We start from the raw sequence: 14,048 nt of genomic DNA, 5'->3' as shown, positions 1-14,048 counted from the left end.
TATTTCCTGCCACGGCCTGCCCTCTCAGAAGTTTCCAGCAGCTCGAGGCAGCCGGAATCCACGCTCGGGGCTGTCTCCTTTCTGGCTGGCAATGCTTTTATAAGCGGCAGCGCTTTCTGTGTGAGCTGGCCGTGTTTCTCCCCTTGCAAACTTCCCACAAGGTGGTGAACGGTGTCAGACAGAGCATATAATCCCACAGCAAATGCAGCAAGACCACCACTCCCCCACCCCCCCACCCACCCCCCTCCAAACACTGCAAGCTGCTTTAAGGCAGGAGGTCACTTATTTGCACCACACCTGGCACAACATGGCCCTGAGCGGGCCAGCCTTTAGGCAGCATCGCCGTGTAAGTGTTGTTAGATTGGCAAGATGGCACGAGTAAAACAACTTGGTGTTTCCATGTCGCACCGCTACAGAAAAGCTCAGCCTGTAATAGATTCAGGCACTGGCGTTTCTGTATTTCCACGGCTGTGACCTGAAAATGGCATCTCAGGTGTGGCACTGGATGCTCACCCCAAGCTCGCTTGTAAGCTGAGCAGCTGCAGTGATTTAGATGCACGCAGAGCATTCATTTAGTCAGATTTTCTGCTGGAAGTGTAACTACACCTAGTTACCCAAAACTTGATCCAATCACCAGACTTTAAATCCAGCGTTTTGTACATTAAAGGTGCTCCCGACACTTTGCAGCTCTACTGAAAGGACGATTCAAAGTTCTATTCAAAGAACAATTTGGCCAACAACGGAGGAATATTATGGAAAGCAGGGAAAAAAGAGATTGTTGGGTCCCTACTTTTAGATGCTTGGTTTGTGTAGGACAGGGTGCAGTGACTTCTTATTTCACATCAGCTGTAGCTGAGGTTTATACCGCAGACCCACCTTTTATGTGAAATTGCCGTTTGCCACCAGTGCGGACTCACTGCGCATCCAGCAGCGTGCCAGGCAGGGATGGAGAAGAGGGGATCCTGCCCGATGGCGTGCGCTTCTTGGTGGGTCTGGGAGGCAAAGGTTGGAGGGCCAGGGCATGAAGTGAAGTTAGAGCACTAACCGAAATTCAGCCTTCTTCTAGGCTTGAAGGACAGACCGTGTGCAGGGAAGAGGGCATGATGCTGTGTTCCCGTGGGAAACGTGTCTCCAAACACATGGCAGGTCTTGGCCTGACGGGCTAGATTAATGACAGGCAATGATATTATACCATGCTGACTCAAGGGCTCCTGGGTAGGTCCTACATATAAACTACGTTTCCCTAGCGTTGATCACAACATGGCCTGTCTTCCATCACCTCTGGCACTGATTTTGGTGGTAGAACCACTGATGACTTTCCCATTTCAGTCAATGCATAGGCTTACAAGCAGCGTAAACCAAAGCTATTCATAGCTGTAATATACTTGTGGGGATCCCAATCATTTTCTGTAATAAAGATAGCAAAAAAAATACCTAGTGCAATAAAAACTGATGATCTATGTGATGTTTTATACCTCATTAATGATTTGGTAGACAGTCTTACCTTCATTCAAAGTGAGTAATATGCAATTTGTTTTCTATTTGTTGCCAGTATAAAATACTTGGAAAGAAAATCCCAAATACCCTGGGCTGTGAAGTATGCACAGTGCTAAGCTGAGCTAATGAGAACATCCTGCAACTAAAAAAAGAAAGAACAGTCTTCTGCGCATCCGGAATAACAAAAGGAGCGAGAGCTATGATCATATTATATTAAGCTGTGCAGCCCCTTACCAAGTGCTGATCAATAGAGACGGATTTAGAAACAAACGTAAGTCATTTCCAGTAACAGAAGCAAGCGGAGGGCTCAGAAATAGCATAGCAATAAACATGTTCTGCCTGGAGGATGCCATTTCCATCACTCCGGCTCCACTGCCGTCAGCGGTGACACACGCAGGCCGTGGCAATGGTACCCATTCAGTGCTGAGTGCATGAAGCATTCAGGCTTCTCTGTTCCCAAATTACACATATTTGCAATCTGGCCTGAGCAGAAGTGTCTGTTCCAAACTGCACTCATGGCAAGATTTATGTCCTACCTGGACCAGAGCCAGCAAGTGACAAACTGACTTTGTACAACACGCACATAGACTTGAAAGCCTGATGCTCTCACTCTATGTCAGAGGAGCATTTCCAGACTTTTGGATGCTGCAGACCTCTGGACCTTCATCACGTGGTAGTGCTTGTCTTCCACTATGTTGGGCACACCATCAGGGTGAGCAGGATCTAAACTCTACCATGGCTTTGGACCTCCGCGCTCCTGCTCAGCGTGTGGTTCCTCCGCCTGCAATAGTCACTTACCAGAGTGAGGAGACCCCCCTCCCCACCGCGGTACAACTGCATGGGTCCTGGGTCTTCCTGGTGGCCTAAATACACCCTGTACCAGACCTCCAACCCTATGGGCACTCTGGCTTCCCGTTCCATAGGCAAATGATAGCTCAGTAAGTGAGAAGAAGATAGGCTTGTACAAGTTTCTGACAGACCTGTGCATAGCTTAGACGGCACCTGATGCACACAGCTCTAGGTTACCCTCACAGCTCACTTCAACCTCATGAATCTGGGTTTTCTTCGGTTCATATCAGTCCTTCAGTGAGCCCAGAGGCGTTCCTTTCCTTCTTGAGCTGGCTTCTTCTATCATCAATGGAGAGCAAGGGAAAGGGGCACTTTCAGGGGCCAGTTCACCCCACTTATGCAACATACATAATATTATAACATACATAAATAAGTATTAGGATGGACTGATTTGTCTCCTGGAGGTTCTTATCTCTCCTCACTGACTGTATAAGAATTTGTTTTAGGCTGCATGTCTAATTTATTGGGGGGAGAAGTCAGATGAGACAAACCTCAAGCCTTGTCTGCCTATTGCAGATGTCCGGCTTCCAAGCAAAACTCCAAAGAGCCACTAAAACTTTTACAAATGCCCAGGCAGATGTACAAACAGATTTCCTGGTCATCTGATGAGATGGAGATACTACGGCACCGGCGCAGGAATTGTTTTAGGTTTCTGTGTCAGACAGAAAATTCCACTGTAGTATTTCATAGCCTCCTGTGCCAGGTTTTGTCTCTTTGAAATTGAGAGGCAGCTTTCTCTTGGTATAAGAATAGGAAGGGCTTTTATATCTGGAGAATTTCCAAGAGCTTGCCAAAACTGAGAAGTCAAATTAAATAGCGATTACATGTTTTCAGCAATGTCTCACTGGCAGTGATCTGTTATCTTCTTCCTTCACACCAGCTGCTCCTTGCACAGAGATTGCCTGAGTTACCACTCAGAAAACTACAAATCTGGAGTAAATCTTCTGAGGTTCAGGTGATGTGGGCCTGGTGACTATAAATGCAGACTCAGGCACAACACAAGTGTGCGCAGCCAGCACCTATGTTGTTTAGCGAGGGCATGTTTAGCACTTAGCACAATCTTTTTAGCTGCCTGCATTGTTTACTCACCCTCCTGCACCATTGACAGAAAAAGCCTGCAGGAATCCTTTTTGCCTTTCTTTCTTTCTTTCCCTTCTTTTCTTTTTTTTCTTTTTTCCTTTTTTTTTGCCCTCCAGCAGCACTGCAGACACAGCAGCGCAACCAACTCAAAGCTCTGCCTTCAAGGGGAGGCTTGAGACTGGCGTGCAGACTGAAATCCAAGTGGATGGTGCTGCCCTTCGTCTTGCTGGTGTCTGTCCCCCTACTCCCTTGTGGTGGCACAGGACTCATGACTATGCCGTCAAACAGGTCGGCAAGCTGATCTGGTTGAAAATTTGCCCTAGAAAAAGAGCAGATTGGTTTTCAGCTGGGTCAGTGGGCTGATCCTGCTGACTGCGAGGTCAGACAAGCATGAGCGCTCCCCTTCCAGCACCTGGGCTTAGTGAAACTGTGCCCCGAGATGTAGCTGTGACTAGGCAGAAAGTAAAAACACCAAACATGCCCAGCAAATATTTGAGGCAAATCCCAAGACCATATCGTACTGACAGGAGAAGACATAAAGGTAATTCAGTATAGGGTTTGTATTCATATAAGACTAATGGGTAAATTGGCATAGTGATATGTGGCAGGGACACTCAAAGAAGCAGTCTAAACCGTCGATTCTTCATGAGAAACACAAATATGACATTGACAGCTCATCTCAGTGCTCAGGGAGCTGGTGACCTCTCAGTTCTGGTGGTGCTTTTGGCACCTGGCTGCTGCCAACGCCTTCCCAGGGCAAAGGCAGATCACTGTCCTAAAGGCTTGGTGGCTCCGGGTCTCCCCCCTCCCATTTAACTGAAACCAGCACACCAGTGTTACCCGTGAGAGAGCTGGTGCCTACGCAGGTGGGATCAAGTAATTTGGTGGTTTAGAACAAACATAATTCCTTTATTGTGACTGGAATAAGGGGATTCTGGCCTTGCTGTCCTGGCAGATGAAAATTTAGGAGACATCTAAAGCTGCAGGCTCAGATGTATGTGCAGATTTTGATCTGCATGGTTTGATCACCTTTTTCTTTTTTTTTGATGTTGTGCTTAGAGAAACATCAATTGGAGACCAGAAACTTTTCTTTGATAATCAGCTCAGATTTGCTCATTGAAGGTTTTTTTGGCAGAACAGGACAGAGTTTTGAGTTCACAGTCCTCTCAGTTCATGAATGTGGCCTTAAGACTGAACTGTTCCCTTTTTCTGTGCCTATACACAATACTCAAGCAAACACAATGGAATGGCATATTGGAAAGCTTTTAGCCTCTTGCACCGCTTAGCACAATCTTTTTAGCTGCCTGCATTGTTTACTCACCCTCCTGCACCATTGACAGAAAAAGCCTGCAGGAATCCTTTTTGCCTTTCTTTCTTTCTTTCCCTTCTTTTCTTTTTTTTTCTTTTTTCCTTTTTTTTCCCCTCCAGCAGCACTGCAGACACAGCAGCGCAACCAACTCAAAGCAAAACAAACCAAAGCAACCTCCAAATTCCAAATCTCTGCAGGACAGGCTGCTTGTGTGAAGCTGAAAAGGAGCCAGAGCATATCAGCAAAGAAGCTGTGATTTCATCCAGCAGCCTGACAGAAACTCCGAGGCTTCACTGCAGCAGTTTGTGCAGACGCAGCATCATCCCTCTGACTGGGTCCGTGTCAAATGCTAGCAGAGGAGTCCCCAGAAGGAGGATGCCCATGTAATTCTGTGTCACTGTCCCCTTGCTTTTTAGTTGCAACTCTCTGAGGAAACCAGGTATGCTCTACAGGTTTTTAAACAGTTTTTATTCTTTAGGATGATGCTTAATTTCCAAGGGAAGGGTAAGCTGCATGGGGAAATGGGGAAGGTTGATGAGAGAAAGAAAGGTCCCCAAGGAGGGTTATTCCCCTCGACGTGGAGCGATGGCAGTCAGGTTTCTTGAGGGAGGAGGTGCAGGAAAATCAGCCCGAGCAGAGGTGGCTGGGGGACTTGCCTGGGGTGCAGGTTGGCAGGGATTCTGGCGAGGCTGGCATGAGGGCTCAGGCGTGAGTAGCAGTTGTCACACATGCTTTGGTGCTTGTCTGGGGACTGATCGGAACTGGGGGCTGATATTTGTGATTTGAATTCTGTGTGTCAGGTCAGCAGACAGGGAAGAGCCATGGGCCAGGTGGGGAAGAAGGTTTGGGATGGTGTGGGCTGGGCTGGGGAAACACTGAAGGTTATAGCAAACCCGTTTGCAGCAGTGTGACTCTGGGGTGACTGCTGAAAGCAGGAGAGTAACGCTGACAAAACTGTGCACAGGATTTGGCCTTATAATGCAAAAATGAGAAGATTTGGCAGAGGGCCTGGAGGGGTGCTGGGAGCCAGTCTCTGGATATATAAATGCTTGTGTTTCTAAAAAAGTCTGTGCTGGTTGCTAGATAGATGTCTGAAGCCCTAGGAGCATGCATCACCTTTCAGAGGAAACAAAGAGGCTGTTGCATTTCAGACAGTCTCCTCACTGAATTATTTAATGCAACTAAATAACTACAGAGCTCCACCGAGTTACATAAAACTCCGAAATTGCCTCATTCCCTTGCCTTGAATCAATGCTCTTTTTCTCTTTCTGAATGCTGCATTATAGCATCAAATAGTGGCTTGGAGCAATGCTCAAGATACTTGGAGAAAGAACAGAAAACATAGTAAGATGAGCATGGAGGGGAACTGACATAACGCTGTCAGAAAGGTTCAGACCGCTGCTGGTCGTGGGGAAATGACAGCATCTGAAATAGAGCATGCTTTGTGCCCTCTTGTTTCTTCCGAGCTAGTGCCCGTCCAAAAATGCTAATCTGGAGGCAGCACCACCTAAAGAAAAGCAGAAAAGCACAAAGGCTGAGTGTTGTTACAGTGACTACTTCATGTGCTGGGTTTATTCCAAAGCAGGCGATGCAAACCCTGTGCACCATCCACACCACACCGGCTCCCTTGTACCCTTTTGCTTGTTCAGCATCATCATTCTCCCTGTCAGAACCCCCGGCTGTGCCAGAGCCGAAGCTGGTGTACGTACCAAGAGGGAACCAAATGCCTCTAAATGTCCATTCTCTGGAGTTGCTGGGCTGGGGGGAGCAGTTTGTCCCCATTAGAGCATCCCTAAGAAAATGTCCCATTTGCAAAGCCGACAAAAGCTCCCATGAACACCAGGACAGGTGGGGGACAGGCACTGAACCGGCCTCTCACCTTCCCTGACACCACGCCAGTACCTCCTGCACAGGGGGACAGGCAGCCACAAGCCCCCCAGCACCAGGACAGCATTGGAGAGCAGCTCCGTGACTGCTCTGTGCTTGCTTCACCCGCAGCTAAGGAGCACCCCGAATGCTCCTTAGCATTGCATGCATGGAGGTGGGTTACTGCTTCTGAAGATGGAGACATCCAACGCTCTAATCAGAAAAAAAGTGTCTGCAAACAGTGAACATTTACCTTTGCTGAATTACCTTTCCTTTTCCAGCAAAGATAATTCACTAAGAAATTCATGGCTAGACTGGAAACAACAAATTAGATTGCTAATCAGAAATCACAGGGAGAAATGCAGTATGAGTCTCATGTAGGAGCAGAAATGTTTTGGACAGTTTGGTTTGTTTATTGTTAAGTAGAGTTAATATATTTGCAAAAATCATGGTCAGTTTGCCAGAAAATTATTATCTCATAATTTAGTCATAGTGTTGTGATTAACAACTTCATGTTGTTGATCTGGCTTATGTATTTTCCTTTTAAAAAAAACAACAAAAACTTATCAATACAGAGTGACATCCTTTTTTTTGTGAAAGGCAGAGTTTTTCTACTGAATCTTTCTAATGCTACATTGACTGTAATGAAACTCATGAAATTTAGAAAGGCCCAGCTTTAAAAAAAAACAAAACAAAACAAAAAGAAAGACGGATTATCACAATTATCACAAGAAATGCTTTATGTTTATATTTTGATATCTGGCCTGAAGTGACCATAAAGAGTTGCAGAAATATTGAACAAATTGGTAGAGACTATAATATGTAACGTAATTATCAGGTGCATGAACATATGTGATATAATGCGGAAAAATCAGTGTAGCTTTTGTAGAAAAAAATATCTCACAGCTCTTCTGGAGATTTTTGGGAGGAGGGAGGAGAGTGGAGTCACCAATGAAGACTCAGAAATCTGCCCTTGGGCTTGTGTTGTTTGACATAGAAGTTACCTGGAAAATGAAGCATAGTTTGAGGTGAAAGAGTTTCCTGGTGGTGAGTAACTCTAGGTAGCAAAAATGAAAGTCAGCTGAGAAAAGGATTTCAAGCTATGAGTTATTGGGTTAAAACGGCAGAAAAAAAATAATCAATGGTGATAACAGCAAAGGGAGGCACCCCAATCAAAACAACCCTAACTCAGCCTGCAGAGAGAGGAGTGCTGAAGAGATGAGCCTTATTGCTTGGGTGGAAGAGAGTCCTGAGTTACGACACACAGTTTTATGAATTGTCAGCCCAGCGCTCAGTGGTGGAGGAGGAAAGGGTCTACAACATTAGGATTTTTAAAGGAAAGAACAGAGAGGAAAACATAAGCATAGTATGCAGGAAATGTACGGTGGACTCACATCTTGAATATTGTCTGCAGCTCCAGTTCTGTCACGCTAAAAAGAACAAGAAAAGGTTCACAGAAGGGCAAGAAAGCTGAAGCAAATACTACACAGCGAGTGATTAAATAGTTTGGGACGCCAGCACGAAACAAAAGGAGCGGAGGGGAGATTTGACAATAAGTCTTAAAACCATGAGCAGCACAGAGACGGGGACTAGAGAGTAATTATTTCCTCTTTCGCAAAGCAGAAGAACTAGAGGAAGTCAAGAGAAAAGGGCAGGTAAAAAGTCCAAAACAAATAATAAGAAGTGCTTTTTAGCCAGCCGTGTAACTGAGCTTTGGAACGCTGCAGAGCTTGCTTGGTGCCCAAGCATTACATGGGCTCACACAGCTACTGGACAAATCAATGGAAGAAAAATTAATCAAAGTCCATAAACCATGAGGATGCCACATCTGTCCCAGCACATTATTGAGCCGCAGGCTGCTGCGAGCTGGACCGGGTACCACGTCCCCATACGCTTGTCCTGTCAGTGTAGCTTTCTGCAGGCAGCTGTGACTGATGCTGGGCTGAGCGGCTCTTCAGTCTGACCCAGTCTGGCCATTTTTAAGACACAACTGGAATTCATCAGGGAACTGAAACAGTGAAAAAAAAGCCATGGAGGTATCTGCATTGAAACAAAACCAAGAAGTACACACACCCCTACACACCCCACCCCCCCCATCAAACCGAACAGCCATGAAGAATGGTTAGCTGTCATAAGAATAATGAGCAGTATCAGACTGTTTCAACTGTGTCCAGGCAAAATGAGTAATTTCTTTTTTCTTCTGAAAGGAAAAAGGAGAGAGATGCCAGGAGTGGGAAGAAGAGGGTGAAAGAATTCAGCATGAGAGCTTGCCTAAGCTTTACCCAGACAAATATCAACTCTCATCGCCTCTGCTATACAGGCAACGGTGTTTGGATCTGCGCTTCCCAGACCTACCACTCTGATTATATGCTCCTTTGAAAGATAGATTGTTATCCTGACAAATTCTAGGGGATTACCTTTATTATGATATGAACAGATCAGCAAGTCCTGACAAAAATGTACCTATGCCAACAAGGTCATTTTCAGGGGCCTCCTCATGCTTTTGTGAATTACCTAACTTTGGTTTTGCTTTCTCTTTAGAAAATATCCACCCATCCTAAATGTTGCAGTCCCGTATTAATTCAATGTTTTAAGAAGACCCAAGGCAAAAATTCAGAAATGGTGTATAAGTGCTGAAAATGAAAATCTACAAGGACTTTTCCTATGAAACAGTACTAACAAGAGATTTTTAAAATAATACTACTTCTTTCTATGAGTTAGCTAATTTTGTAGTGTTTCTTGGGAAAAAATAAATATAAGGTATTTGTTATTGTGAACTGCAGCTATGCATTTTGCAGTGGATTAGGAAGATAATCAGCTAGTCCAGTATTTTCGCATGGGCTGCGGATCCAGCTAAAAATAATGGTGGACCACATAAGGGCACGTGAAAACTGCAGCCTGACATGCATTTTATGGAGATTTCACCTCAGTTTCACCTTTTGAACTCAGTTCAAGAACACATCCTCTGCCTGATCATTTATTGTCAAACAGGGACAAGCCTTTAGACGCTGGTACAGGCACATGATGGCGTGTAACTGGAAGAGGCTATGGTCTGGTCTAGTTCATACATTGGAGAGCCGTGAGAAGGTGCAAATTAAAGTTCAGAGTCCTGTATATAGCTTTTCATACCATTTGCATTTCTCATTAGGCTTTTCCTTTCTTTGTAGAGGGAATTATTCTAGCTTCCATCATTTCTATGGAAATTTATTTCAATCAAGTTTTATTACATCATCCAAACTCACTGCACTAAAGGCAATTTATTTCTCCCTCAGCGCACACTGCAGCTAGTGATTTTACCTCAACCGTTTTTGAGTAAACTTTAAACTGGATTAGTTCCTTCTAAATGGGAAAACCAAGGCTGGTCTTGTCTGGTTCAAACTCACTGATTCAAATCTGACAATGAAAGTATTTTTTTAATTCTTTCATGTAGATTATACATTGGACAAATTCCAGGGTCATACAGTGTTACAGCCAAGCTATGTGGCTACCTGCTCTTCCATTCTGGAAATGCGAACTAGAACCATCAGTAAACACATCCTTATGACCAGGAATTACCGCAATGAAAACTCGAGCATTACTGGGAATCAAGTTGTGCTTGCAGGAGGCAAGCCTAAACAAGGATTACAAACAGCTAGGGAAGGCTTCCTTCGACTCCTGTGCTGTAAGCTCCTTTTGGAATAGCTCCATTTAATTCCACCTTTGATTTCTACCCGCTGAACGACATTTTCCTTTTCTCTCTGGTCTTTCTATACCAGTGCAGTCAACAAGTCAAACAAGAATGCAGACATGAAATGTGACCGGCCTGGATTTGTTTGTCCTTGAATTTATCCAACAGCTATCTCCTCCAACATTGATCTGGAAGTGCATCTACTCACACTGTTTCTCCTCATGATATAGGCAGACCCACATCTAAACTAGTACATTTTCTTAATAAATCCCTCAGACCATTCGCTGATTCCCTAAGTGCAAAACTATTTCACTATTTCATTCACCCTTTCAGATTTTTTTACAGTAGCATAGGAAAAAAACGGAGTAATATATTTCCTTGGGAAAACAGACCATTATTCATTCCCTGCTGAAAGACTGTTCATCTCAGCTGACAAAAAGATGCCCTTTCCACAAACCTCTCTGATTTAAGATTGTGGATTCAAGATAGCTCACATGCTATATGTATTACTCCACGGGTTTTATTATTGACTTTATTATGCCATTAAAACATAGGTAAATTTTCCTAGACAGGTAAATACTCATTGGAAAGGAGCAAGGGAGAATCAGACTGTAGAAACGGCCCAAAAAATCTCCGCCTCACATTATCTTTGTAGTGCTCACAGCTGAAACTTTGAGAATGAGAGTAGATGCAGCCTTATGAAAAAGGTGCTGTGGGCACTTAAGAAGTTCTGGGAATGGACAGTGGCTCACTGACCCCTAAAATTTTGGAACCATTGACCTAAACCCACTGTCCATGAGCATTAGCACCACATATTGAAGAAGTTAAATACCAGTGTGACTGTGCAGGTCTCAGGGCTGTGGGCTTATTCTATTGTCCAGGAGAACAGTAGGGAAATAGCACTCATATCTTTGTTTCTCACTTGTTTTCCATCTTACTACCTTCTGCATGTATCCAGGAGAATTATAGTACCAATTCAGGAACAATTCTGCCAAAAAAAATTATAGATTTCAAGTGAGATTCAGATACTGTTTGTAGAATAAAGGGAGTTATCAGTGAAAAACCGGAAAACTGAAACCCTCAGATTAAAACTGAACAGGCATGCTGTCACATCTGTAGCAGGAGCTTTAATTGCTATAATTAAAGAAAATCCACATAAACTGAAAGATAGGTTGCACTTTGAAGCATTCAAGTGAGAAGAACATTACTGGTCTGATATAATCTTTAATTGCACCTACTTATCTTTCTCAGCAATTCTTTTAGTCCAAACAGTTTATAAAGTTATTTTAGCATACACGTGACAACTGCTTCAGTGCATTTCAATTTAAGCTATGGCTAGCTTCCCTTCCAAAGATTTTAATAGATAACTTGCAAAAATTCACTCAGATGTTTGCATGTGGTGGCCAATTCTCACCTGAAAACACTTAATTTCAGTAAAATTTATGCTATCAATCTGAAACGCTCCTGTTCTTTGCACTTTAAAAGCTAATATTCCAAAGGTGAGTTGATGTACTGTCGGCCATTGACTTCATTTTTATTGCTGCTGTTTCAGTTATGCCATGCAACCGCACAAGGCGATGTATGGTCTGCTTGAGAAAACCATAGACAATGCGTAAATGTCAAGCACCGTGTTGGCTCTGCCCACGTCTTCTGCTGAGGAAAACTGGGCTGAGGTACCAGCAAAATGCCTTGGAGTTACTGGCAGGCAGGAGTTTCATGGGAGAGGCCAGTAGAAACCTTTGTCCTCCTGCCACTGTCAGCCCCAAGGAGGGACACACATCCCTGTAGTAACCCTTATGCAGCTGGAAGATCTAGAGGAAAGATAAAACAGAGCTGTCTCTTCTTTTTGAAGAATAGGAAGCCTTGGTTTGGAGGGAGAAGAGACTTCTTTTCTTGGCTGCTGAGAACAAGGTGGCTTCACGTGAGCCTTGGTGTTTGCTTCAGGGCAAGGACTCCCCGAGCCCAGGGTTGGGAATTTTGGCTTACTTTCCTCCCCAGTAGCTGAAGTGCCAGCTGGGATAGGCTAGATCAAATCCTACCATGTTCTCCAGGAGTTTAAAATAAACTGGCTTTAAAGTAGGATTTAGTCTGCCTGAATTAGCAGCTAAGTGGCATCTAAACTCCAGGGTGTTGAGTGAACCCATTTTCCCAAAGTCCTTAAGTTCTCTGTGGCCGCTGAAGAGAGCTGACTGCCCTTGAAGGGTGCCACTTGCCTCTCTGGGCTGAGAACCGGCCGTCCCAAGGGTGGGCATCTAACTGGGGACATGGGGCACCACTGGGGCTGTGCCATGTACCCTCGCTCGGCAGCAGAGCAGCGTGTCGGGTTCCTTGCCCTTCCTGCTTTTAGTGTAATACTGGTGTCAGTCACCTAGGACTCTTTTTTTTTCCAGGGATTTATGACATTTTCAAGTGCAGAAGTATTGTCCAGGTGCCTAGCGTCCAGAGAAAGGTGCTGCCTCGGGGCCTGCGCAGCTGGCCCTTGCAGAGGGGAGTTGCTTGCTTGGCTTGGATCAGAGGTGCATTTAGCCCCGTACCCGGTGGGGACCAGCATGAGTAACAGGTGCCGGGTAAAAAAAATAAGAAACGGGGCCATAAATAGGGAAAGAATCGGAGAAACAGGGTGTACAGGCGGATTGAAGTTCCTATTTGCCGAAGACTTAACCGCTGTTACCTCATGTGTATCTAAACTTAATTTGGCAGGTGGGTCCTGGGATCCCACTATCCAAAGCATTCCCAAGATCTGGCTCTGTCCATCCGTGTAATCCTTGCAGGCAGCCTGGCTTAAGTGTTACAAACCCCGAACGCCGGGGAGGTAGGCAGCAGGCCCTGGGACGGTGACTGAAAGGCGGTCGCAGAGCTGGGGCGAGCCTTCACCAGCCAGGGCAGCGGGACCGGGGAGGCCTGAGGCCGCCACAGGGATGCCCGGAGGCCAGGGCACTCCCGCACCCTGTGTGCCGCCTCCTGGTTTCAAAAACTGGGGAGGTTATGCCAGACCTAGGGGCATGTGCGTGAAGCACGCAGGCATAAACATCGCCTGTGACATACTGGTGCCCCTGTCAAGAAATGAGTCGGTGCCCCGGCCGTGCCAGGGGAATTCCTGGCGAGGGCGAGAGCAGGGACATGGAGTCAGGGCACGTTACTGATTTATTCGCACACATGAAGCGGCCCTGACGGGAGCCGACCCAGCAGCATGCCGGGCAACCCGCGCTGCCAGGCATCTCAGCCAAGCGCCAGAGCCCAGCTCTGCAGCCGCAAAGCTCGCTCCAGGAATTTACTTGGAGCAAATATCGGAGCGTGAACCCTTCCCGCTGCTGGCACAGCCCTTCCCCTCCGCAGCCCTTCATCCTGAGAGGCACAGGGCCCTGCAGCCCGGCCTGGGGAGCGGCTCGCAGCGGGCAGGGGCCTGCAGCCGCTGGCAGCGATGCCAACGTGCACGCCGGGCACACCTGTAAGGGAGAGTGAGGGTGCCTGTAAGTGTTGACGTAAAAACCAGGGGTGGTGGGCTGAGGCGGCCCAGCCGTTAGGTGAGGGGCACCGGCCCGGTGGGCTTCGGGGCAGGTGGATGGCCAGGGGGAGGGCAGGCAGAAGGAGGGCAGGCAGGCGGGCAGGCGGGAGGACAGGCAGGCAGGCAGGCAGGAGGAGGGCCGCAGGCAGGCGGGCAGAGGGCGGGCAGAGGGCGGGCGGGCAGGCAGGAGCAGGCAGGCAGGCAGGCTGCCCGGCCGTGTGGCACCCGCGGGCGCACGCGCTTTCCCGCCCCGGCGCCGGGAGCGAGCGGAGCCG

At 46.4% G+C, this 14,048-nt stretch overlaps 1 protein-coding gene across 1 annotated transcript in view; it reads left to right on the top strand.

The window, feature by feature from the left end:
• The window catches only part of NID1 (nidogen 1), a 96,227-nt gene extending 91,052 nt beyond the window's left edge, over window positions 1-5,175 (top strand). The window contains exon 21 of the mRNA XM_080388913.1: window positions 4,858-5,175. The gene's annotated coding sequence lies outside the window, so the exon portion shown is untranslated. The remainder of the gene's footprint in view (window positions 1-4,857) is intronic.
• The last annotated feature ends 8,873 nt before the right edge of the window (window positions 5,176-14,048 follow it).

The sequence above is a fragment of the Falco punctatus genome (assembly GCF_963210335.1).
Source record: "Falco punctatus genome assembly, chromosome: 5".
NCBI lineage: Eukaryota > Metazoa > Chordata > Aves > Falconiformes > Falconidae > Falco > Falco punctatus.
The sequence above is the reverse complement of the archived record's forward strand: the minus strand, read 5'-3'. Positions and strand labels throughout refer to the sequence as shown.